The sequence below is a fragment of the Nicotiana tabacum genome, chromosome 5 (genome assembly GCF_000715075.1).
Source record: "Nicotiana tabacum cultivar K326 chromosome 5, ASM71507v2, whole genome shotgun sequence".
NCBI classification, from domain to species: domain Eukaryota; kingdom Viridiplantae; phylum Streptophyta; class Magnoliopsida; order Solanales; family Solanaceae; genus Nicotiana; species Nicotiana tabacum.
In genome coordinates this window covers 111,354,454-111,380,299 of record NC_134084.1, presented here as the reverse complement: position 1 = coordinate 111,380,299, position 25,846 = coordinate 111,354,454, and the positions used below count along the sequence as shown (strand labels likewise).

Below are 25,846 nucleotides of genomic sequence, written 5' to 3'. Positions count from 1 at the left end.
TTGTTGAATGTAATTTGCTACGTGCATATATCAAACTATCATGCAATTCAACTAGAAGTGAATAAGACCGAATAATCATGGCCGTGTATAATGATTCTATCCCTTTGCTATCCCATCTTCTTTAATGTTACGTTATAGTCATGCTTTTAGAGCTAAATATATGATTAAAGATTAATTTACCATGTAATATGTCTTCCTAATTCATCTAATGATAGCATTGTATCCTGCTAGCAAAATCAAAGTAAATATAACTTGAGGTCAGCAACGTGCCTCATTGTCTGCTTATAATTATATTATAAATTGAATTTCTTATGCCGAATCCTCTAGCTTCAAATACGGCGAGACTGAGTCGGAAAGAAAATGAGCTCAACACCTGTAGTTAGAGACTCGTGCTGATAACATGCTATAAAACAAATGTTATAAGTATAAACTAAAACACCAAAAGAGAAGAGACAAGAATAGATAAGAGATGTAGAGAGGAAGGACTATTCTTCTTATTTCAAGTATGTGTCTTATGTATCTTCCATAGGAGAATAACATCCTATTTATAGGTTACAAATCTCTTCTCAAGTTACATGCATTAATGAACTCATTCATTTGGTATTGAATTTGCCAAAGACAGTTACGAAGAAGAGAATATCTACGTACATTGAATGTAACATCCACACACATTGGATTTATAACATATACACATTTAATTATAACAAAAATCAAAACAACATGATTTTTACTATCGAATTCGCTTATGCATATTAAACTCATGCTACTGAGTACTGATAACTAATATGCTTTTAATACTTGGATATTAGTGGTATAAGAAGTGAAACTCGATCTTGAGAGAACTATTAATTAATAAGTAATTTTAAAAAAAATCAAAAAGCAAATAAGTTATAGAAAAGGAGTACCATTTACTTTAGGGCTTCCAGTCTAGTGAAGAGCATCATAAACACGCTTCTACGACTAATTGCTTGATTTGGTGTAAACACAATTACGTTTAAGACAAAAAATGATCTAAATAGTAATATAAACAAATAATTTTATGATTTAAACTATTAAATGTCTTTCGCAAGGGATGTACGAAACCTTAATACAGACTGATAATATTAATTGAAGGTATAATTTTAAACAACGTGTTCTTCTTAGAGTTGTTAAAATTGCCGGGACAATATTCATTGGTTGGTCTAATTTGGTCCATACATTAGAAAAGCAGAATAACAAAAGAGAGAATAGTCAATAACCAAACGCTATCTTACCTTATACTAATATTTTTTAGTCTCCCTATCTGTCTAAATGTTATTATTTCAAATATGCTCAAAATCTCTGCTTCTTTCTCACAAAAATGTCTACAAATTTTCACAGAAACTCTCATTTCATCAATGAGCGCAGTAGTTTTCTTATTCCTTGACTGCCTTGACGTTGTCTTTTGCGTGTTCTTCAGATTGGTAGATGAATTCTTGGAAGGTAAAAGGTCACATGAATGTAACTGTTCTGTAAAAAAAAGAAGAAAAAAGGTGTTACCACTGATATTGATAGAGAGAATGAGTTGTCGGAGACTCTGGAGAAATGTTTTCAGGGAAATGGGATTTCTTAGAAATTGTAGTAAGAGGAAGAAAGAATGGAGAAAAGTGAATGAAAATATAGATGGTCTGATTGTGCTTGTAAAAATTGTGTTTTATGGATGAGTAATGAAGCTATATGTTGTTGTCAAAGGTACATTTTATAATACTAACTTATATATACTGATCGTGTAAAGAATTTTTATAATTTAACATGTTATAGCTTGTTTTGCGTGAATAAGTGGTCATTGGTTGCTCTGATATTGGAATACTATTGCATATTTTATTTGAATGCAAGTGTTTGAAGTCTCTTATTTTACAAGTAATAACTATATTGGGAAAAATTGTATTTAAATATAAAGGTGACGTATCGAATACGTGTTGAAACATGTAGACTGGTCAAATGGTCAAAGAATTACAACTAGCCAAGAGGCACGAGTTGCAACAGATACGAGCAAATGGCAGAGGAAGAGGCACGGGCAGGAATACAAATAACCCAGCACCCGTACCTATCTAAGTCATTTATGTCTGAGAATCAAAAGGAATGAATATGACAATAGAAAAGAGTGCAGATACGGTATTTAATAGGCATTAAATGTGGAATACGTTAGAGAATTTGTATTAAATATAATAATTATGTAACGTAGCATTAAATATCTTTAATTACTCATAATAGCCTCATTATGATTTGGGCAAAACATATATCTCCAAGATATCTATAAAAAAGAGACATCTGATAAATTGTAAGGACACGAAATACTATTGATACGAACTTTGGTTTACTTGTTTTTCTCTTGATTACTCTCTTGTTACCTAAATTACTTCCTTTTATACACTCTTTTGATTATCAGTAACCCGTGTTCTTCTAAATTCTAACTTTGACTAAAATTTCATTTTTTGGTTAAACAAATTGGTTCTGTTACCGGGAATCTGATAATCTATTTTCTTTTCGCTTAATTTTCTTTGTTGCATCAACTATGTCGAACAACAATGACAACATCCAAGGAAACCAAGAAAACCAGATAAACCAACAACTTCAGAGAGACCCTCAAGATAATAACACACTGATTATTTCTCCACAAGGCTCTCCTCGGTGATCTCGTGAAGGCACTCCTGAGGGATCTCATATTGGACAGGCTCAATTCGAAAATGTTGAAGCTATGGATGAGGCTTTGCAAAAACTTATTACCGCACAGGTCAATAAAGCCGTTTAGGCCTTGGTTAGTCAATTACGTGTTGCACCCCCCACACCTACTCCAAATAACAACACTCTGGAGAAACCTCGTTCTGGGCTTGTTAATTCAGGCAGCGGTGGAACCCCCAGTGAATCACAGGATGGAGAACCAGGTAATTTTGTTAATTCAAATTTACAAAACTTGGTACTAACCTTGCAGAAACAGCTCAAGGAGCAAAGTGAGCGCATAGAGCAGATGCCTGGGGTGCCGCCCATAATCAAAGGGGTAGATATGGATAGATATTCACAACAACCCTGGAAGCCTAGTGCTGCTCCACTTCCAATTCCAAAAAAGTTTAGAATACCTGATATTCCAAAATTTGATGGAACGACAGACCCACGAGATCACGTGACTGCATTCACGATGGGTGTAAAAGGCAACGATTTGACTAAGCAGGAGATTGAATCAGTATTAGTCAAAAAAATTGGTGAAACGCTCACCAAAGGAGCGCTAACATGGTATTCTCTTTTACCCGAAAATTCTATAAATTCTTTTGCTGAGCTTGCAGATTCTTTCATCAAAGCACACTCGGGAGCTCAAAAAGTAGAGAAAAGAATGGAGGATATTTTCAAAATCAAGCAAGAGGACTCAGAACTGCTTAGAGAGTTCATGGATAGATTCCAACATGAAAGAATGACATTACCACGTGTACCAGATAATTGGGCAGCTATAGCTTTTACAAGCAATTTGAATGAAAAAAGCTCAGAAGTTACGAGGCGACTCAAAGAAAGCCTTTGTGAATTTCCAGGTACAACGTGGAATGACGTTTACAATAGGTATAACACGAAGCTGAGGATAGAAGAAGATACTATTCCATGACTTCAAAAAGAAGAAAAGGTAAGTTCAAGACGTGCGGAGACCGAAAAAAGATCTGGTAAGAACAGGTACGAGCCTTACATGGGACCTGTGGGAAAAGACTCATGATCAAAGCAAGATAATCAAAGGTACGATCACAGATCAAGAAACAGGGAATCAGGTTCTTCATCAAAATTCAGGAACGAGCGAAATAACTATGAGTCACGAGATGATGATAGAAATTTGAAGGCAAGATTCGGTGGTTACAACTTCAACGTCAGCACCTCCGATCTCGTAGCTATTTTGAGAAGTATGGGAGATAAGGTACGATGGCCAAAGGAAAAGAGATCGAACCCAAACAGGCGCAACCCTGACCATTGGTGCGAGTTTCATAATGACCACGGACATAAAACAGCAGATTACAGGTTTTGCAAAGTGAAGTTGATCATTTATTAAAACAACGGTACCTTACTGAGTTGTTCAGTGAGAAAGGCAAGCAAGCTTACATGAAGAACAGGCAGGAGCCTCCAAAACCACCTTCTCCCCAAAGAACTGTCAACGTTATAAGTGGGGGTAAAGACATCAAGGGTATATCATATACAGCAGCTAACAAAATTTCCAAAGTAACAATTATCCAAGGGAAATGGGTGCGACATGTTTTAGAGGAAGACAACATTACATTCAATGATGCAGATGCAGATGGCGTATTAACCCCTCATAACGACGCATTGGTAATATCTTTAATTATACATGATACTAATGTGAAATGAGTTTTGATTGATCCAGGTAGTTCCGTGAACATTATTTTACTGAGAGTATTACGTGAGATGCAAGCTGAAGATAAAATGATACCAAAGGCGCATACTCTATCTGGATTTGATAATTTTAGTGTCCTCACGAAAGGAGAGGTAACACTCACCACATTCGCTGAAGGAGTCGTTAAAGATACAAAGTTCCAGGTGGTAGATATGGAGATGTCTTACAACATGATTCTTGGGAGTCCATGGATCCACAAAATGGATGATGTTCCTTCAACCTTGCATCAAGTTATTAAATTTCCATCGCCATGGGGAATCTGTCAAATTCGGGGAGATCAACATACAGCCAGGGCTATCAACTCTATTGCAGATACAAGCACGAGAAATGAATGTAAATAGCAATCACAGAAGACAGTTGAGGTTACCACAACACAAACCTCAACTGAACAAGGGCAAACAGATGTAGATTCAAGGCCTGATACCATTCAAGAACCAAAAGAGAATGAAAATATCAAAACAACAATAGAGGAATTAGAGCCTGTCGTGTTATTTGCTCAATGGCCTGATAAAAAAGTCTATGTTGGAGTCAATCTTAGCCAACGTATGAGAGGTAAGTTAATTGAATTTTTGAAAACTAACGTGGATTTCTTTGCTTAGTCTCATTCTGACATGACAGGAATACCCCCGGAGGTGATGACCCATAAACTAAATGAAGATCCATCGCACCCTCTTGTCAAGCAAAAGAAAATAAAGCAAGGAACTTTCAAGAATCAGGTGATTCAAGAAGAAGTCCAAAAATTGCTAAAAATTGGTTCTATTCGTGAGGTAAAATATCCTAACTGGTTAGCTAACACTGTTGTAGTTCCAAAAAGAACGGTAAGTGGCGGGTTTGTGTAGATTACATAGATCTTAATAAGGCATACCCTAAAGATTCTTTTCCACTACCAAACATAGATCAATTGATGATGCAACCGCAGGTCACGAACTATTAAGTTTTTTAGATGCATATTCAGGATATAATCAGATTAAAATGGATCCGGGATATAAAGAAAAAACTTCATTCATAACAGACAGGGGGACTTACTGTTATAAGGTAATGCCATTTGGTTTGAAGAATGCAGGTGCAACGTATCAGAGGTTAGTTACCAAAATGTTTCAAGAGCATTTAGGAAAGACTATGGAGGTATATATAGATGATATGCTTGTTAAAACTCAGTATTCAAAAGATCACATATCACACTTATCTGATACATTTTCAATTTTGCGCAAATTTAATATGAAGTTAAATCCCGAAAAAGTGCGTTTGGCGTTGCATCAGGCAAGTTTTTGGGGTTTTTTGTTTCTAACCGAGGTATTGAAGTAAATCTTGCACAGATTAAGGCCATTGAGGAAATCCCTGATATAATTTCAAACAATAAAGAAGTTCAAAGATTAACATAGAGAATTGCAGCCTTGGGAAGATTCATTTCTGAATCATTAGAGAAGTGTTTCAAATTCTTCTCATCCCTTAAGAAGCAGGATCATTTCGAATGGAATGAGGAATGTCAACAGGCACTCAGGAATTTGAAAACGTACTTATCAAATCCACCTTTGCTGGCAAAACCAAAGGCTGGGGAAAGACTACTCATTTACCTTGTTGTTTCAGAAGTTGCGGTAAGCGTTGTTTTGGTCCGAGAAGAACAAGGTAAACAATCCCCTATCTACTATGTTAGTAAATCTTTGTTAGATGCGGAGACGCGGTATCCTCAAGTAGAAAAACTTGCACTTGCATTAATCATGGCATCTAGAAAGGTAAGACCTTACTTTCAGTGTCATCCTATCGCCGTAGTAACTGCTTACCCTTTACGTAATATATTACATAAGCATGAGCTATCAGGTAGGTTAGCTAAGTGGGCAATAGAGTTGAGTGAATAAAAAATCACATACCAACCTAGAACTGCTATAAAGTCATAAGTGTTAGCTGATTTCGTGGCCGATTTTAGCCAAGAGATGCAATTAGAAGCAGAAAAAGAATTACAAGTATTCAATGGGGTAAACCCGGGAACTTGGACTTTATTCACTGATGGCTCATCTAATGTAAAAGGTGCATGTTCAAGGATTATCTTGGTACCACCTACGGGTGAGACCATTCGACAAGCTATTAAATGTCACTCTATAACTAACAATGAAGCGGAGTATGAAGCTATGATTGCAAGTCTATAATTGGCACGAGAGCTTGGCATAAATCAGATTATAATTAAGAGTGATTCGCAACTCGTGGTTAATCAAATGCTAGGGACTTATGCAGCTAGGGAAGCAAGGATGCAACAATACTTAGAAAAGGTACGAGAATTGATAAAGCAATTTCAAACCTGGAAAGTTATACAAATACCAAGGGATGAAAATGTTGAAGCAGACGCCCTAGCTAATCTCGCATCTGCAGCTGATGTGGCAAGCGATGCAAATGCCTCAGTTATACATTTGTTTCATTCAGTTCTCGATCCTGATAAGAATGAGGTAAATTTTAATAATTTAACTTGGGATTGGAGGAACGAGATTGTCGCTTTTTTGCAGTATGGTATCGTCCCTGATGATAAGAAGAAAGCTCATGCGCTTCGAAAGAAGGCTGCTTGGTACTGCTTAAAACAAGGCAATTTGTATCGTAAAATGTTTGGTGGTCCCCTAGCAAGATGCCTCGGACCTTCACAAATGGAGTATGTAATGAAAGAAATACATGAGGGACATTGCGGGAATCACGCAGGAGGAAGGTCATTGGTAAGAACCTTAATTAGGGCAGGTTATTACTGGTCTAAAATGGAAAAAGAAGCAGAAAGTTTCGTGGCCAAATATGATAAATGTCAAAGGTACGGTAACAATATGCATAGATCTGGGGAATTATTACATCCGGTCATTGCCCCATGGCCATTTATGAAATAGGGAATGGATATCGTGGGTCCATTACCACAAGCAAAAGGACAGGTAAAATTTTGCTCGTACTCACTGATTATTTTACTAAATGGGTGGAGGCATGAGCATTTAAACAGGTGCGAGAAAAGGGAATTAAGATTTCTTTGGCGGAATATCATATGCCGATTCGGTGTACCAAAGGAGATCATGTGTGATAATGGTCCTCAATTTATTGGAGCACAAATCACAGAATTCTTTCAAAGTTGGCAAATTAAAAGGATTACGTCAACACCTTATCATCCGAAGGGTAATGGGCAAGCAGAATCAACAAATAAGGTTATTATCAATAATTTAAAGAAACGATTAGAGGAATTAAAAGGTAACTAACCCGAAGTGTTACCTGGAGTTTTATGGGCATATCGCACAACTGCAAAAACAAGTACAGGAGAAACACCATTTTCATTAGTTTATGGAGCTGAGGCTTTAATTCCAGTGGAGATAGGGGAACCAAGTACGCGGTTCACACAAGCGACACAAGAATCTAATGACGAGGAGATGCGGGTCAATCTAGATTTACTCGAGGGGAGGAGAGAAGCTGCATTGATAAGAATGGCAGCACAAAAGCAAGTCATAGAACGATATTACAACAGAAAAGCACACCTCAGATTCTTCAAAGTGGGGGACTTAGTGCTTAAAAAGGTTTTTCAATCCACAAAGGCAGCTAATGCGGGTAAATTAAGTCCAACATAGGAAGGACGTTATAGAGTTCGTGATATTGCAGGCAAGGAAGCATATGAGCTGGAGACAATGGATGGCAAGATACTACCTTCACATTGGAATGATGTTCATTTGAAGAGATACTATTTCTAAGAAATACCCACGATCAAGTATCACTATTTCAAATTTAATTTTTGAATTGTTAAAATTTACTAACAATTTTAGATGATAGGCAAAAAGCTAACCCGTACTAAATGATGAGTCACGACCTGTAAGGCACACGGAATAACCTAAAATTCCTGGCCTAGGGTTACAATTATTCTGATAGAAATTCATACGCGTTAAGCAGTCTTCATCTAAAATCGCATCTCCGAGTCCCGTATGTTTTTCCTTTTCAGGAAAAGGACCAAATGAGAGAATCTATCAAGTGCTCGAGGCTTCATACTTCAACACTCAAACACTTGGGGGACTACATAATATACACATATATCTGTATAAAGAAGGCAAAGAAGATTAAGAAAAATCAAGCCTAAAAGAGTCAAGTGTAGAGTAAATGTCACAAGGTCACGAGATGAAGCCATGAGCTAGGGACAAAGAAAAACCTCACTATAGTTAGGGTAAAGGCTATGTACTAAAACGGGTTATAAGAAAAAAAGTCGTGTCTATTATTCTTCTTTTGAAAAAATTTGTTACAAGAAAAACAGTTACGAGAAAGTTATAGATGTAATTCAAATACATGTAAAGTATTGTTCAAAATTTGTCAAAGTTATTTCAAAGAAACATGTGTGTTCCTATTTCTTTTATCGTATGATAACACCATTATGAAGTTGAGACGTCTTCTTCATTAAGTGTCGAAATATAAAAGGGCCATCTTTTATAAAACTCATGTTTAATTAGTTAGTCATGAGATTAATAGAAGTTTAATCTCAAAAATGCGAATTATTCTATAAGTCCTTAAAAATAAAGGCAAGAATAAAGCAGATAGAAGTTTAAGATAATAACATGAAAAATTTCTTAATATCTAAAAACTGAAGACTAATTACGAACTTAGTCATAAAGCTATGAAATTGTTTATACAAATTGCCCCATAAAAGACTTGGGGACTTGCGTTTCCAAATCCAACCCTCAAATGAAGCTAAGGGTTTGATTACAATTTTCCAAAATAAAAACAAAAAACAAAATCATTCAAATGATTAAAACTGGTCACTGAGAAGTTTGCAGAACTAAAGCAGGAGCATCAATAGCAGTGGGCTCAATTTGGGCAGGTGCATCAACAGATGCGGTTTCAACTTGGCTTGCAGCAACAGGCCCGATTGGGCTTGACAGAGTTGGAATACTCGTATCAACTTCAACATTTACGGGAGCTTCAACCATGGGAGAAGGAAAGTCCTGAGTTTGCTGAGCTTTTTCAATGGTTTCATTGATCTTAGCTAACTCCGAATCCAGGTTGAAGTTTTCTTGGCCAGCTTCAATTAGGGTATCTCGACGAGAATTCAAAAATGTCCAACTTACCTCAACAGCAGATTTTTCTTCAAGGGTCTCATAATCCTTTTCCCAATCAACAATCTCATTCTTTAGCTCTTCGTTTTCAGCCAAGGCAGAGTTTGTAAGAAGCTTGAAGAGAGGCATGGGATCTCTCTAAAGCATGAACCTTGTCAGCCGAGACTCGAAGGTCTTCTTGTGCTTGAGTTAAGCTTTGCACGAGCTCCCCAGCGTAAACTTCTTTTTGACTCAAAAGAGCCTTCAAATCTCTGTTCTCTTCGTTGACTTTGGATAGTTTCTCTAAGAAGGAAGATTCGAGACGTTTTTTATCTTTTTTTTCTTGGCTTGGGGAAGCCTTTACAACCGCTAACTCTGAAGTTAAAGCCTGTACCTGTTGTTCTAGGGTATTCTTGCCTTCTTGTAAATCTTCCATATCAATTTGTGCACTCTCAAATTGTTCCTTCCAATTGATTGCCTCCAATTGAGAATCACGTGCTCCCTTCTCCAAGAGAGGGATTCTGCTCATCATTTCTGTGCCGATAAGAGTGGACTAAAAAGGAAAGGAAATAAGAATATAAGAATCCCAAAGATAAAAAAATTAAGGTAAAGAAGGGAGGTACCTTCAAAGTGGAGTGCACGATATCATTCATTAGAGTCAGGGAACTATGGCTCTCCAACTTTGCTTTTTCAATTGGACCGATTAAAGGTTCCAGCCATACGTCTGCCTGACCTGACTTCCTCAAAAGGCTACTATCAGCAGAAACTTCAATGGTTACCCTCCTCATAGCGGCATTTCTACTTGAAGAGTCCGCTTCCGTATGGTGAAAGATAGAAGGGGGAGTTGTTGAAGGAGGAGCGGTAGAGGAAGTGAAAACAGTAGAAGAAGGAACAGAAACAGCTGGGGCTGGTAAGGAAGGAACCGCAGGCACGGGAGTTGAGAAGGAAGATAAGGGTATTTCATCTAAAACAAGCCCTAGACTTCCACTGCCAAAACCACTGAAGAAAAGTTGATCAATAGATTCATGGGTGTCATGGGGAGTGACGTCATCGTCAGGAATTATTATTGGGGTTTCAACAGGTTTGGTAAGAGGAACAAAAAGACAAGGGGAAACTTCAGCTTCGTCATCAAAAACGATGCGTCTTCTAGCTCGTGGCCTCGTCACCAGGGAACCCCCATCTTCCTCTTCTTCAGAATCTCCTTCTTCAACAGTTTTCCTTTTTGCAGAAGAAGAACCCAAGACTATTTCTCGGGCTCTTTCTATAGAGATACGGGTTCTCGAAGGAGTACGGGTTCCCGAAGAGACACGAGAGGCTGCAACTACTTCAGCAGTAACTCCTCGAATAGCAAATCCTGATAAAAAGAAGGATGGAAGTTAGAACCATAAAGAAAAATATATACACGCGTGAAAGATAAAATAAAAACTCTTACCATGAGTCTTTACTTTCCAACCATAATGGTTAGAAAGTGTTTTCCAAGACCTACCATCTATTGGTGCGACCTTCAGCAATTTATCTACCCAACCATGAGAATTGGAAATATTTTCCACCACTCCCGTGGTTGCTAAAAAAGGGGAGGAGCAAAAACTAGAGAAGTTGATAAACTTGAAGGAAAAAGGTACGAGATGGATAAAAGACTTACGTGCAAAATTCCACTTCTCAGGGAAGGGAGCATTATTCTCACCCACTAAACCAACAGTGGGGGCAGAAACAATCGGGCGTACCAGCCACGGTCTTTGTCATCTTCAGGGCTCACTAAAACTCACTTACTTCTGGCCACTAGGGTAAAAACGCCATTACGAAAAAGTCTAGGGGAGTAAAGATGAATCAGGTGAGGGAAAGTAAAGGAAACGTCAGCCAAATTGGTTAAATGCCTCAAACAGGAAACAACCCTCCATATGATTGGGCCAATTTGACCCAAATAGACATTAAAGAAGCGGCAAAATTCAAGAATAACTGAGTCAATAGCTGGTTTGAACCCTAAAGTGAAAGGGTATGTATAAACAAAAGAGAACCCAGTTAAGTAAGAAGTAATTCTCTGATTTGGATTAGGGATAATAATGGAAAAATCATTACTCCAATGGCAGTTTTTGCGAACTACAGGAGTCAAAACTTCTATAATTTGAGTGGGGTAAGCGTCAGCACGCTCTAAGGCGAAAACCTGGTTTTTAAGAGATTCCCTATTATGGTAAAAAGATAATTCTGTAGGGACTATCTCCTCTACTAAAGGTTCACGTAATGGCTCAGAAGGTTCTTTATCTCTGGAAGAAGATCTGTGAGAAAGAGAACCTCTGGTTCTGGAAGAAGGACCAGAACTAGGAGAAGGTATAGACGAACCACCACCGCGAGTAGACCCTAAGCTACAAAGTCTACCTCCCCTTCTATGCCTAATGGGGGCATTAGGGAAGGTATCAATAATGGGAACTCTCCTAGGGTTAGGATTTGGTGAAGACATGGCGAAGGAGAAGAATGTGAGGGATTAAGTGTTCAATAAGCTTTATGTGGTAAAAGACAAGGAGAGAAGTTATATTTATATTAATATGCCACCGCCAAAGGTAAAAGTGCAGTGGTGGAAGGACCATAATAATGATAACTGGCACTTCGTGAATAGTGGAGCCGTAAAAAGCCTTGAAAAAGGGCTGCAAAACTGCAGAACTAATGAAAAAAAGACACGTGTACGGAGCATTAAATGGAAGCGTCAATTTTATCATAGCATTAATGGTGACAAAAATTCCTTTTAATGAAATCCACTTCCCAAATATTCAAACTGATGAATAAATGGAAAGTAGGGGGATTATCTGTATTGGGAAAAATTGTATTTAAATATAAAGGTGACGTGTCGAAACACGTAGACTGGTCAAATGGTCAAAGAATTACAACTAGCCAAGAGGCACGAGTTGCAACAGATACGAGCAAATGGCAGAGGAAGAGGCACGTGCAGGAATACAAATAACCCAGCACCCGTACCTATCTAAGTCATTTATGTCTGAGAATCAAAAGGAATGAATCTGACAATAGAAAAGAGTGCAGATATGGCATTTAATAGGCATTAAATGTGGAATACATTAGAGAATTTGTATTAAATATAATGATTATGTAACGTAGCATTAAATGTCTTTAATTACTCATAATAGCATCATTATAATTTGGACAAAACGTATATCTCCAAGATATCTATAAAAGGGAGACATCTGATCAATTGTAAGGACACGAAATACTATTGATACGAACTTTGGTTTACTTGTTTTTCTCTTTGTATTGGGAAAAATTGAATTTATATATGTTGAGACACGCGGACTGGTCAAAGACTCAAAGAATTATAATTAGTCAAGAGTCACGGGCAGTAATAGAAACGAGCAAAGGCAAAGTAAGAGGCACGAGAGGACATTTGAAGGATTCAGCGCCCGTACCTATTTAGATCATTTATCAAAAGGAACGGATCTGACCATAATAAAGAGCGCAGATACGGAATTCGATAGGCATTAAATATCGGATACGTTAGAGAATTTGTATTGATTATAATGATTGTGTAACGTAGCATTTAATGTTTTTAATTACTCATAATAGCCTCATTATGATTTGAAGGAAACGCATACCTTCAAGACACCTATAAAAGGGAGGTATCTAGTCACTTGTAAGGACAGACACAATTGAAATATACTTTTATTCACTTGTTTTTCTCCTGATTACATTCTGGTTACTCCAAATTATTCTCTTCTACATATTATTTTGATTATCAGTAACCCGCGTTCTTCTAAATTCTAGCTTTGACTAAAATTCTATTTTTTGGTTAAACAAATTTGTTCTATTACCAGGAAACTGATAATCTATTTTCTTTTCACTTGACCTTCCTTGTTACATCAATCATGTCGAATAACAATGACAACACCCCAGGAAACCAAGAGAACCAACAAAGTCAGGGAGGCCCACAGAACATTAACATTCAGGTTCCTACTCCGCAGGACTCTCCACGGCAATCTCGTGAGGGTACTCCCGATGGATCTCAAATAAACGAGTATGCTCAATTTGAAAATGCTGAATTGATGAAGCTCTGCAGAAGTTAATTACTACTCAGGTCAACAAAGCTGTTGAAGCGCTTGTTAACCAGTTACTTGTTGCAACACCCACACCTTCTCCAAATAATAACACTATAGAAAACCCTCGTTCCGGGCTTGTTAACTTAGGAAGCGGTGGAACCCCCAGTAAATCGCAGGAGAGAGAACCAGGTAATGTAATTAATTCTGATTTACAAAATTTAGTACTAACCTTGCAGAAATAGCACAAGGAGCAAAGTGAACGCATAGAGCAGATACCCGGGGTGAAGCCCATAATCAAAGGGGTAGACATGGAGAGATATTCATAACAACCCTGGAAGCCGAGTGTTGTCCCACTCCCAATTCCAAAAAAGTTCAAAATGCCTGATATTCCAAAGTATGATGGAACAACAGACCCACGGGACCACGTGATTGCATTCACAATGGGCGTAAAAGGCAATGATTTGACCAAGCAGGAGATCGAGTTGGTATTAGTCAAGAAATTTGGTGAAACACTCACCAAAAGAGCACTAACGTGGTATTCCCTTTTACCTGAAAATTCTATAAATTCTTTTGTTGAGCTTGCAGATTCTTTCATCAAAGCGCTCTCGGGAGCCCAAAAAGTGGAAAAAAGAATGGAGGATATTTTCAAAATTAAGCAAGGAGATTCAGAATTGCTTAGAGAATTCGTGGACAGATTTCAACGCGAAAGAATAGCATTGCCGCGTGTACCTGATAACTGGGCAGCTATAGCTTTCACAAGCAATTTGAATGAAAAAAGCTCGGAAGCTACGAGGAGACTAAAGGAAAGCCTTCGAGAATTCCCAGCTACAACGTGGAACGATGTTTATAACAGGTATAGCACGAAGTTGAGGATTGAGGAAGATACTGTTCCCCGATCTCAAAAAGTATACGTTCAAGACGTGCAGAGAACAAGAAAAGATCCGGTAAAAATAGGTACGAGCCTTATATGGGACCTGCGGGGAAAGATTCACGGTCAAAACAGGATAATCAAAGGCACGATTACAGATCAAGAAACAGAGAATCAGGTTCTTCATCAAGATTTAGGAACGAGCGAAACAACTATGAGTCACGGGATGGTGATAGAAATTTAAAAGCGAGATTCGGAGGTTACAACTTCAACGTCAGCACCTCCGAGCTCGTAGCTATTTTGAAAAGCATGGGAGATATGGTTTGATGGCCAAAGGAAATTAGATCGAATCCAAACAGGCGCAACCCTGACCATTGGTGCGAGTTTCATAATGATCACGGGCATAAAACAACAGATTGTAGATTTTTACAAAGTGAAGTTGATCATTTATTAAAACAAGGATATCTTACAGAGTTGTTCAGCGAGAAAGGCAAGCAAGCTTACATGAAGAACAGGCAGGAGCCTCCAAAGCCACCTTCTCCCAAAAAAACTGTTAACGTTATAAATGGGGGTGAAGACATTAATGGTGTGTCATATACTGCGGCTAACAAAACTTCCAAAATAACTATTACCCAAGGGAAACGGGTGCGGCATGTTCTAGAAGAAGGCAATATTACATTCAATGATGCAGATACAGATGGCATATTAATCCCTCATAACGATGCACTGGTAATATCTTTAATTGTGCATGATACTAATGTGAAACGAGTTTTGATTGATCCAGGTAGTTCCGTGAACATTATTTTGCTAAGAGTTCTACGTGAGATGCAAGCTGAAGATGGAGTAATACCAAAGGCGCATACTCTATCTGGATTCGATAATTCCAGTGTCGTCACAAAAGGAGAAGTAACACTCACCACTTTTGCTGAAGGGGTCGTCAAAGATACAAAGTTCCAGGTAGTAGACATGGAGATGGCTTACAACATGATTCTGGGGAGACCATGGATCCATGAAATGGATGTTGTTCCTTCAACCTTGCATCAAGTTATCAAATTCCCATCGCCATGGGGAATTTGTCAAATTCGCGGAGATCAACATACATCCAGGGCTATTAATTTCGTTGCAGATACAAGCACGAGAAGTGAAGGCAAATAGCAATCACAGAAGGCAGTTGAGGACACTACAACACAGACCTCAACTGAACAAGTGCGAACAGATGTAGACTCAAGGTCTGATACCATTCAAGAACCAGAAGAGAATGAAGATATCAAAACAACGATAGAGGAATTAGAACCTGTCGTGTTGTTTGCTCAGTGGCCTGATAAAAAAGTCTATGTCGGGGCTAATCTTGACCAAGGAATGAAAGGTAAGTTAATCGAATTTTTGAAAACTAACATGGACTGCTTCACTTGGTCCCACTCCGACATGACAGGAATACCACCGGAGGTGATGACTCATAAACTAAATGAAGATCCGTCATATCCTCCTGTGAAGCAAAAGAAAAGAAAGCAGGGAACTTTCAAGAATCAGGTGATTCAAGAAGAAGTCCAAAAATTGCTAAAATTGGTTCCATTCGAGAGGTAAAGTATCCTAACTGGTTAGCTAATACTATTGTGGTTCCAAAGAAAAATGGTAAGTGGTGGGTTTGTGTAGATTATATAGATCTTAACAAAGCCTGCCCTAAAGATTCTTTTCCACTACCACACATAGATCAATTGATTGATGCAACTGCAGGTCATGAATTGTTAAGTTTTTTAGATGCATATTCAGGATATAATCAGATTAAAATGGATCCGGCAAATGAAGAAAAAACTTCATTCATAACAGATAGGGGGACTTATTGTTATAAAGTAATGTCCTTTGGTCTAAAGAATGCAGGTGCAACGTATGTTTCAGGAATATTTAGGAAAGACAATGGAGGTATATATAGATGATATGCTTGTTAAAACTCAGCACTCAAAAAATCACATATCACACTTATCTGACACATTTTCAATTCTGCGTAAATATAATATGAAGGTAAATCCCGAAAAATGTGCATTTGGCGTTGCATCAGGCAAGTTTTTGGGTTTTCTTATTTCTAACCGTGGAATTGAAGTAAATCTTGTACAGATTAAGCCATTGAAGAAATCCCTGACATACTTTCAAACAAGAAAGAAGTTCAAAGATTAACATGGAGAATTGCGGCCTTGGGAAGATTCATCTCTAAATCATCAGAGAAGTGTTTTAAATTCTTCTCAGCTCTTAAAAAACAGGATCATTTTGAATGGAATGAGGAATGTCAACAAGTACTTAGGAATTTGAAAACGTACTTATCAAATCCGCCTCTGTTGGCAAAACCAAAGGCTGGGGAAAAGCTACTCTTATACCTTGCTGTTTCGGAGATGGCGGTAAGTGTTGTTCTGGTCCGAGAAGAGAAAGGTAAACAATCACATATCTATTACGTAAGTAAATCTTTGTTAGATGCAGAAACGAGGTATCCTCAGTTAGAAAAACTTGCACTTGCGTTAATCATGGCATCTAGGAAGTTAAGACCTTACTTTCAATGGCATCCTATCGTTGTGGTAACTACCTACCCTTTACGTAACATACTACATAAGCATGAGTTATCAGGTAGGTTAGCTAAGTGGGCAATAGAGTTAAGTGAATACGAAATTGCATACCAACCTAGAACTGCTATAAAATCGCAAGTATTAGCTGATTTCGTGGCTGATTTTAGTCAGGGAATACAGTTAGAAGCAGAAAGAGAATTACAGGTGTTCAATGGATCCAACCCAGGAACTTGGACTTTATTCACTGATGGCTCATCTAACGTGAGAGGAGCAGGTTTGGGGATAGTATTGGTACCACATACGGGTGAAACCATTCGGCAAGCTATTAAATGTCATTCCATAACTAATAATGAGGCCGAATATGAGGCTATGATTGCAGGTTTAGAACTAGAACGGGAACTTGGCATAAATTAGATTATAATCAAGAGTGATTCACAACTCATAGTTAATCAAATGTTGGGGACTTATACAGCCAGGGAAGCAAGGATGCAGCAGTATTTAGAAAAGGTACGGGAATTGGTAAAACAATTTCAAGATTGGAAGATTAGACAAATACCCAGGGACGAAAATCTTGAAGCAGACGCACTAGCTAATCTCGCATATGCGGCTGACATGGAAAACGATGCAAATGCCTCAGTGATACATTTATTTCATTCAGTTCTTGATCCTGATGCGAATGAGGTAAATTTTAATAACTTAACTTGGGATTGGAGGAACGAAATTGTTGCTTTTTTGCAGTATGGAACCGTCCCTGATGATAAGAAAAAGGCCTATGCGCTTCGAAGGCAGGCCACTCGCTACTGCTTAAAACAAGGCAATCTATATCGTCAAATGTTTGGTGGACCCTTAGCAAGATGCCTTGGACCTTCGCAAACAGAGTATGTAATGAGAGAAATATACGAGGGTCATTGCGAGAATCACGCGTGTGGAAGATCACTAGTAAGAACCTTAATTAGGGCAGGTTATTACTGGCCTAAAATGTAAGAGGAGGCAGAAAGTTTCGTAGCCAAATATGATAAATGCCAGAGGTACGGTAACAATATGCATAAACCTGCGGAATTATTACATCCAGTCATTTCGTCATGGCCATTTATAAAATGGGGAATGGATATCGTAGGACCATTACCGCAAGCAAAAGGACAGGTAAAATTTTTGTTTGTTCTCACTGATTATTTTACTAAATGGGTAGAGGCAGGTGAATTCAAACAGGTGCGAGAAAAGGAAGTCAGAGACTTTATTTGGAGGAATATCATATGTCGATTCGGCGTACCAAAGGAGATCGTATGTGATAATGGTCCTCAGTTTATTGGAGCTCAGATCACGGAATTTTTTCAAAGCTGGCAAATTAAAAGGATTACATCAACACCCTACCATACGGTGGGTAATGGGCAGGCAGAATCAACGAACAAAGTCATTATCAACAACTTAAAGAAACGGCTAGAGGAATCAAAAGGAAACTGGCCTGAAGTATTACCTGGAGTTTTATGGGCTTATCGCACAACTGCAAAAACAAGTACAAGTGAAACACCGTTTTCATTGGTTTATGGAGCTGAGGCTTTAATTCCAGTTGAGATAGGGGAACCAAGTACACGGTTCACAAAGGCGACACAAGAGTCTAATGACGAGGAGATGCGGGTCAATCTAGATTTACTCGAGGGGCGGAGAGAAGCTGCTTTAATAAGAATGGCAGCACAGAAGCAAGTCATAGAACGATACTACAATAGAAAAGCACGCCTCAGGTTCTTCAAAATTGGGGACTTCGTGCTTAAAAAGGGTTTTCAGTCTACAAAGGTAGCTAACACAGGTAAATTAAGTCCAACATGGGAAGGACCCTACAAAGTGCGTGATGTTACAGGAAAATGAGCATATGAACTGGAGACAATGGATGGCAAGATACTACCTTCGCATTGGAATGCTGTTTATTTAAAGAGATACTATTTCTAAAGAAAATCCATGGTCAGGTATATCCATTTTAAATCTTATTTTTGAATTATTAAGATTTTACTAACGATTTTAGATGATAGGCAAAACGTTAACCCGTACTAAATGATGAGTCACGACCTGCAAGGCACATGGAGTAACCTAAAATTCCTAGCCTAGGGTTACAATTATTCTGATAGAAATACAAACGGGTTATGCAGTCTTCATCTATAATCGTCCCTCCGAGTCTCGTATGTTTTTCCTTTTCAGGGAAAGGACCAAATGTTAGAAACTATCAAGTGCTCGAGGCTTCATACTTCAACACTCAAACACTTGGGGGACTACATAATATACACGGACATGTGTATAAAGAAGGCAAAGAAGATTAAGGAAAAATCAAGCCTAAAAGAGTCAAGTCAAGTGCAGAGTACAAGTCATAAAGCCACGAGCTAAAGCCAGTCAAGTGTAGAGTAAAAGTCATAAAGCCACGAGCTAAGGCCAAAGCAAAACCTCACTAGGGATAAAGGCTTCATACTAAAACGGGTTATAAGGAAAAACCCTGTGTCTATTATTTATTTATTTTAAATATGTTACAAGAAAAACAGTTACGAGAAAGTTATGGATGTAATTCAAATACATGTAAAGTTTTATTCGGAACTAGACAAGGTTCAAAAATAAAAACTTGTCCAAGTTATTTCAGAAAAACATGTGTATTCCTGTTTCTTTTGTCGTATGATAATACCATTATGAAGTTGAGACGTCTTCTTCATTAAGTATTGGAATATAAAAGGGCCCTCTTTTATAAAACTCATGTTTAAATTAATCATGAGGTTAACAAAAGCATTTTTCAGAAAACAAAAATGCAAATTATTCTGTAAGTCCTTAAAAATAAAGGCGAGAATAAAACAAGAAGAAGTTTAAGATAAAAAACTTCTTAATATGTAAAAAAAACATCTAAGACTAAGTTCCAACTTAGTCATCAAACTACGAAATTGTTTAGATTACCCCATTAAAAGACTTGGGGACTGACATTCCTAAAATCAACCCTCAAATGAAGTTAAGGGTTTGATTACTATCTTCCAAAGTCAAAACAAAAATAAAATCATTTGAATGATTAAAACTGGTCACTGAGAAGTTTGTGGTATTGAGGCAAGAACATCGATAGCAGCAGGCTCAATTTGGGCAGGTGCATCAGCAGGCGCGGCTTCAACTTGACTTGCAGCAATAGGCTCGACCGGGTTTGAAATAGTCATGACACCCGTATCAGCTTCAACATTCATAAAAGCTTCAGCCACGGGAACTTCATCCACAAGAGAAGGGAAGTCCTGAGTCTGTTGAGCCTTTTCAATAGTTTCGTTGATTTTAGCTAACTCTAACTCCAGGTTGAAGTTTTCTTGGCTAGCTCAAGTCGGGTATCACGACGGGAATTCAAAAAAGCCTAACTTGCTTCAACAGCAGATTTTTCTTCAAGGATCTCATAATCCTTTTCCCAAGCAGTGATCTCATTTTTTAGCTCTTCATTTTCAGCCAAGGCAGAGCTGTGGGAAGCTTGAAGAGAGGCGTGGGAGCATTCTAAAGCACGCACCTTATCAGCAGATATTCTGAGGTCTTCTTGTGCTTGAGTCAAATTCTGCACAAGCTCCCCAGAGTAAACTTTCTTTTGATTTAAAAGAGCCTTTAACTCTCTGATCTCTTCACTAGCTTTAGATAGCTGCTCTGAAAAGGAGGACTCGAGACGCTCTTTGTCTTTCTCTGCTTGGTGTGAAGAAGCTTTTGTAATCGCCAATTCTGAGGTTAAGGCCCGCACTCGCTGCTCTAAGGTATTCTTGTTCTCCTGCAAGCTCTCTATGTCAAGCTGAGCACTCTCAAATTGCCCCTTCCAATTGGTTGCTTCCAATTGAGAGTCACGTGTTGTCTTCTCCAAAAGAGCAATTCTTTTCATCAACTCTGTGCCGATGAGATTAGCCTAAAAAGGAAAATAGAAGAAATAAGAATCTCAAAGATGAAAAATTTTGCAAATTCGGAGAGAAGGAAAATACCTTCAGAGTGGCATGCACGATGTCATTCATTAAAGTCAGGGAATTATGGCTTTCCAGCTTTGCTTTTTCAATTGGGCCAATAAGAGGCTCTAGCCATATATCCGCCTGACCTGATTTTCTCAAAAGGCTATTCTCAGTAGGAATTTCAATAGTTACCCGCCTCATAGCGGCACTCTTACTTGAAGAGCCTATTTCAGTATGATGAACTATAGGGGGGAATAGCCAAAGGAGGAGCAGGAGAAGAGGTAAGAGCAGTAGAAGAAGGAACGGAAATAGCTGGGGCCGGTAAAGAAGGAATCACAGGCACGGGTAATGAGAAAGATGATAAAGGTACTTCGTCTAAAACAGGCCCAACATCTTCACAACCAAATCCACTGGCAAAAAGTTGGTCGATAGACTCACGAGTGTCGTACGGAGTGACGTCATCATCGGGAATTATTATTGGGGTTTCAACAGGTTCGGTAAAAGAAACCGAGACTTCAGCTTCGTCATCGGAAACAATGCGTCTCCTAACTCGTGGTCTCGTTACCAACGGGCTCTCATTTTCCTCTTCTTCAGAATTTTCCTCTTCAGCAGCCTTCCTTTTCGCAGAAGAGGAACCCAAGACTATTTATCGAGCTCTCTCTAGAGAGATACGGGTTCCCGAAGGAGTACGGGTCCCCGAAGAGACACGAGAGGCTGCAACTGCTTCCGCAGTAACCCCTCGAATAGCAAATCTTGACAAAAAGAAGGATAAAAGTTAAAACAATAAAGGAAAATATAGGCATAAAAAACAAAATGTGAACTCTTACCGTGAGTCTTAACCTTCCAACCAAAGCAGTTAGAAAGTGTTTTCCAAGATCTACCATCCATTGGCGCGATCTTCAGCAATTTATCTACCCAACTACGAAAATTTGGAAGATCCCCCACAACTCTCATGGTTGCTAAAAAGAAAAACAAGGGGGGGCGGTAAAATTAGTAAAGTTGATAAATTTGAAAGAAAAAGGTACGAGAGGGATAAAAGACCTACGTGCAAAATTCCACTTCTCAGGAAAGGGGACACTATCTTCACCCACTAAACCAACAGTGGGGGCAGCAACAAATCGGTCATACCAGCCACGATCTTTGTCATCTTCAGGGCTCACCAAAACCCTCTTACTCCTGACCACTAGTGTAAAAACACCATTACGAAAAAGCTTAGGTGAGTAAAGATGAATCAAGTGAGGGAAAGTAAAAGGAGCTTCAGCTCTAGTGGCTAAATGCCTTAAATAGGCAACTGCCCTCCATATGATTGGGCCAATTTGACCCAAGCAGACATTGAAGAAACGGCAAAATTTGAGAATGACTGGGTCAATTATTGGTCTAAACCCTAAAGTAAAAGGGTAAGTGTAAACAAAAGAGAACCCCGTTAAATATGAAGTAATTCTCTGATTCGGATTAGGGATAATAATGGAAAAATCATTACTCCAATGGCAGTCCTTACGAACCACAGGAGTCAAATCCTCGGTAATTTGAGTAGGGTAAGTATCGACACGATCTAATGCGGAAACTTGGTTTCTAAGAGATTCCATGTCATGGTAAAAAGACAATTCTGAAGGAACTATCTCATCTACTAACGGTTCGCGTAAAGGTTCAGAATGGTCTTTACCCCTAGAAGAAGATTTTTGAGAAAGGGAACCTCTGGTTCTAGAGGAAGGACCAGAACTAGAAGAAGGCATAGATAAACCGCCTCCTCGAGTAGATCCTAAACTACGAAGTCTATCTCCCCTTTTATGCCTAACAGGGGCATTAGGGAAGGAGTCAGTAATGGAAACTCTCTCAGGGTTAGGGCTTGGAGAAGACATATCGAAAAGGAATGGTCTAAGGAAGAAGTCAACAAAGATTTGGAGAAATAAGTGTTCAATAAGCTTTATGTGATAAAGACAAAGGAAAAAATTATATTTATACTGATAAGCAACTGCCAAAGGTAAAAGTGCAGAGGTGAAAATACCATAATTATGATAACTGGCACTTCGTTAATAGTGGCACCGTAAAAACCTTGAAAAAAGGCTGCAAAAACTGCAGAGCCAATGGAAAATCGACACGTGCATGAAGTATTAAATGAAAGTGACAATCGAAGCGTCAGTTTTGTCATAGCATTAATGGTGACAAAAATTCTCGTTTTAATGAAATCAACTTCTCAAATATTCAATTGATGAATAAATGGAAAGTGGGGGGACTATCTGTATTGGAAAAAAATTGAATTTATATATGTTGAGACACGTGGACTGGTCAAATAGTCAAAGAATTATAATTAGTCAAGAGTCACGGGCAACAATAGAAACGAGCAAAGGCAAAGGAAGAGACACGGGAGGACATTTGAAGGATTCAGCGCCCGTACCTATTTAGATCATTTATCAAAAGGAATGGATATGACCATAATAAAGAGCGCAGATACGAAATTCGATAGGCATTAAATACCGGATACGTTAGAGAATCTGTATTGATTACAATGATTGTGTAACGTAGCATTTAATGTCTTTAATTACTCATAATAGCCTCATTATGATTTGAAGGAAACGCATACCTTCAAGACACCTATAAAAGGGAGGTATCTAGTCACTTGTAAGGATAGACACAATTGAAATATACTCTGATTCACTTGTTTTTCTCCTGATTACATTCTGGTTACTCCAAATTATTCTCTTCTACATATTCTTTTGATTATCATAACCTGCGTTCTTCTAAATTCTAGCTTTGACTAAAATTCTATTTTTTGGTTAAACACTCTTGATTACTCTCTTGTTACCTAAATTACTTCCTTTTATACACTCTTTTGATTATCAGTAACCCATGTTCTTCTAAATTCTAGCTTTGACTAAAATTTCATTTTTTGGTTAAACAATAACAATGCTAGCTTAATTGAATTAACTCTAATTGCATCGTTGATGTTGTCTCTAAGCACTTAATTACACACTTTTTAATCTCCTGACCATCATATTCGTTGAACTTTAATAGATGAATTTGAATATTTTACGGTCGTGTTTAATAATATACATTAGAGTTATCGAGTTGAACATTGTTGATCCTACTAGGTGGAATGAGGTAGAGCAAAACTAATCTAAATGTACCTCATAGAATTTGTAATTTCTTTAATTTTGAGTAGAGTATTACTATGTTACAAGCATGTTGATTCAGAGGCGTGTGTAGAAGTTAAGGGTTCAGTTGAATTCATAGCTTTCGCTTATATCCTGTATTTTTGCCCAAAAAATCATTAAATTTACAAATAATAAATTTTGAACTCATTAAATTAGATGAGATGTAACAAAATTGCGAATATGACATTATAAAGTTTAAATTTTGGATCCGCCTCTGTGTTGATTGATCCTCTCGAAAGAAAAAAATTCCTTTATAGTACTATAAGAAATTATTGTGGAGAAATGGCAATGGGCTGCCAGGAGCTAAGTAATACATGAATAAGTGGAAATATTAACCTTGTTTCTAGTGTTAATTAATTGTCTTATTATTCTTGTTTTGCATTTCGATCGGTGCCTGGTTTTCATTGAGTTGGAATGTTTATTTGGCAGCTATCTCACATAACAGGATTTCAAAGGCAAGAAGGCAGAAAACATAGTAGTTTTACATGGTTTTCTCTCATCTTCCTCGTTCTGGACAGAAGCAGTTTTCCCTAATCTCTCAGAAGATGCAAAGCAGAATTACAGATTGTTTGCAGTTGATCTATCGGGATTTGGAACAAGTCCAAAACCAAATAGTAATTGCTTATACGCGTACACTTAAAGATCATATAGCTAGAAATGATTGAAAAATCAGTGATCCATCCATTTGAGTTGAATTCATTTCATTTAGTTGCACATTCAATGGGCTGTGTAGTAGCATTAGCATTAGCTGCTAAATATCCTAACTCACTCAAATCAATCACCTTGATAGCAGCTAATGTTTATGGGTTGTTTCTTTTTGCTTTTGTGATTGAATGCAAGTTTAATAGCACTTAACAGACTTGCAGAGAGACGATTGTGGCCACCTTTGTTATTTGGTTCATCATTTATGTCTTGGTATGAACACTTGGGCAGATGTGTGTGTTACATCTTCTGCAAAAACCACAGAATGTGGGAAGGAATTCTGAAGTTACTAACTTGGAATAGGTGAGGGCCATAACTCTTTTTATCTGAAAATGATGCAACGTGAATATTATGTAAGGCGAGTTGTTGACTCGTGCATGTGCATGGTAGCCTACATGTGTTTTTGGGACCATATTTGACATTTCTAGTGTTTTCTATTTTTGTGATGTGATGTATTGGCATATAAATTTGAGTTATTTTTCTGTTTGAAGATTTAATTTTATGACACCTAGCTTTGTGCAATAAAGTGAAAGTTGAATGAATATATGTAAAATTACCTCATGTTATGTCAAAAATAGCAAGCAGCTTTCTTAACAATTTGATTCTTACTCTTTTGTTTCAGGAACCTACATTTTATGGCAATTGACTTGACTAGGCACACTCATCATTCAACTTGGCATACTATGCATAATGTGATATGTGGGGGAGCTAAATTTATGGATGAATATTTGGAAACTCTAAGTATAGCCAAAGTGAAAATCAATGTTACACAAGGTAGTAGGGATCAAGTAGTGCCATTGGAATGCAGCAACAATATAAAGATGAAAGTGCCAGATGCAGTGGTAAAAATTGTTGCAAATGCAGATCATACTTCTGTAGTCATAGGTAGAGAAAAAGATTTATGTAATGATTTAGACAAGTTATGGGGGTCAATCAAGAAAAGGGAATGTGAGGGTATGCATATCAGAAATGGGAATTCAACTTAGTTTTTGATTTTTTGAGATACTATTTCTCCTTTTGTAGTGGCATTCTTTATTGTCAAACTAAAAATGAGTACAATTTCCACATATGTAATCCAGTTCTTAAGTTTAATTCCCAACTAATAAAGTGCAAGCAGGATGCACTAACTCCCCCTCTGCCACAGGATCCATCAACCCCATATTGAATCTGTTGCACGCAACCTTAT

The 25,846-nt window shown here is 37.9% G+C and overlaps 1 pseudogene; it reads left to right on the top strand.

Annotated features, from left to right (window-relative positions):
• Positions 1–1,271: 1,271 nt before the first annotated feature.
• Positions 1,272–25,646, top strand: LOC142180911 (putative lysophospholipase BODYGUARD 4; annotated as a pseudogene).
• The last annotated feature ends 200 nt before the right edge of the window (positions 25,647–25,846 follow it).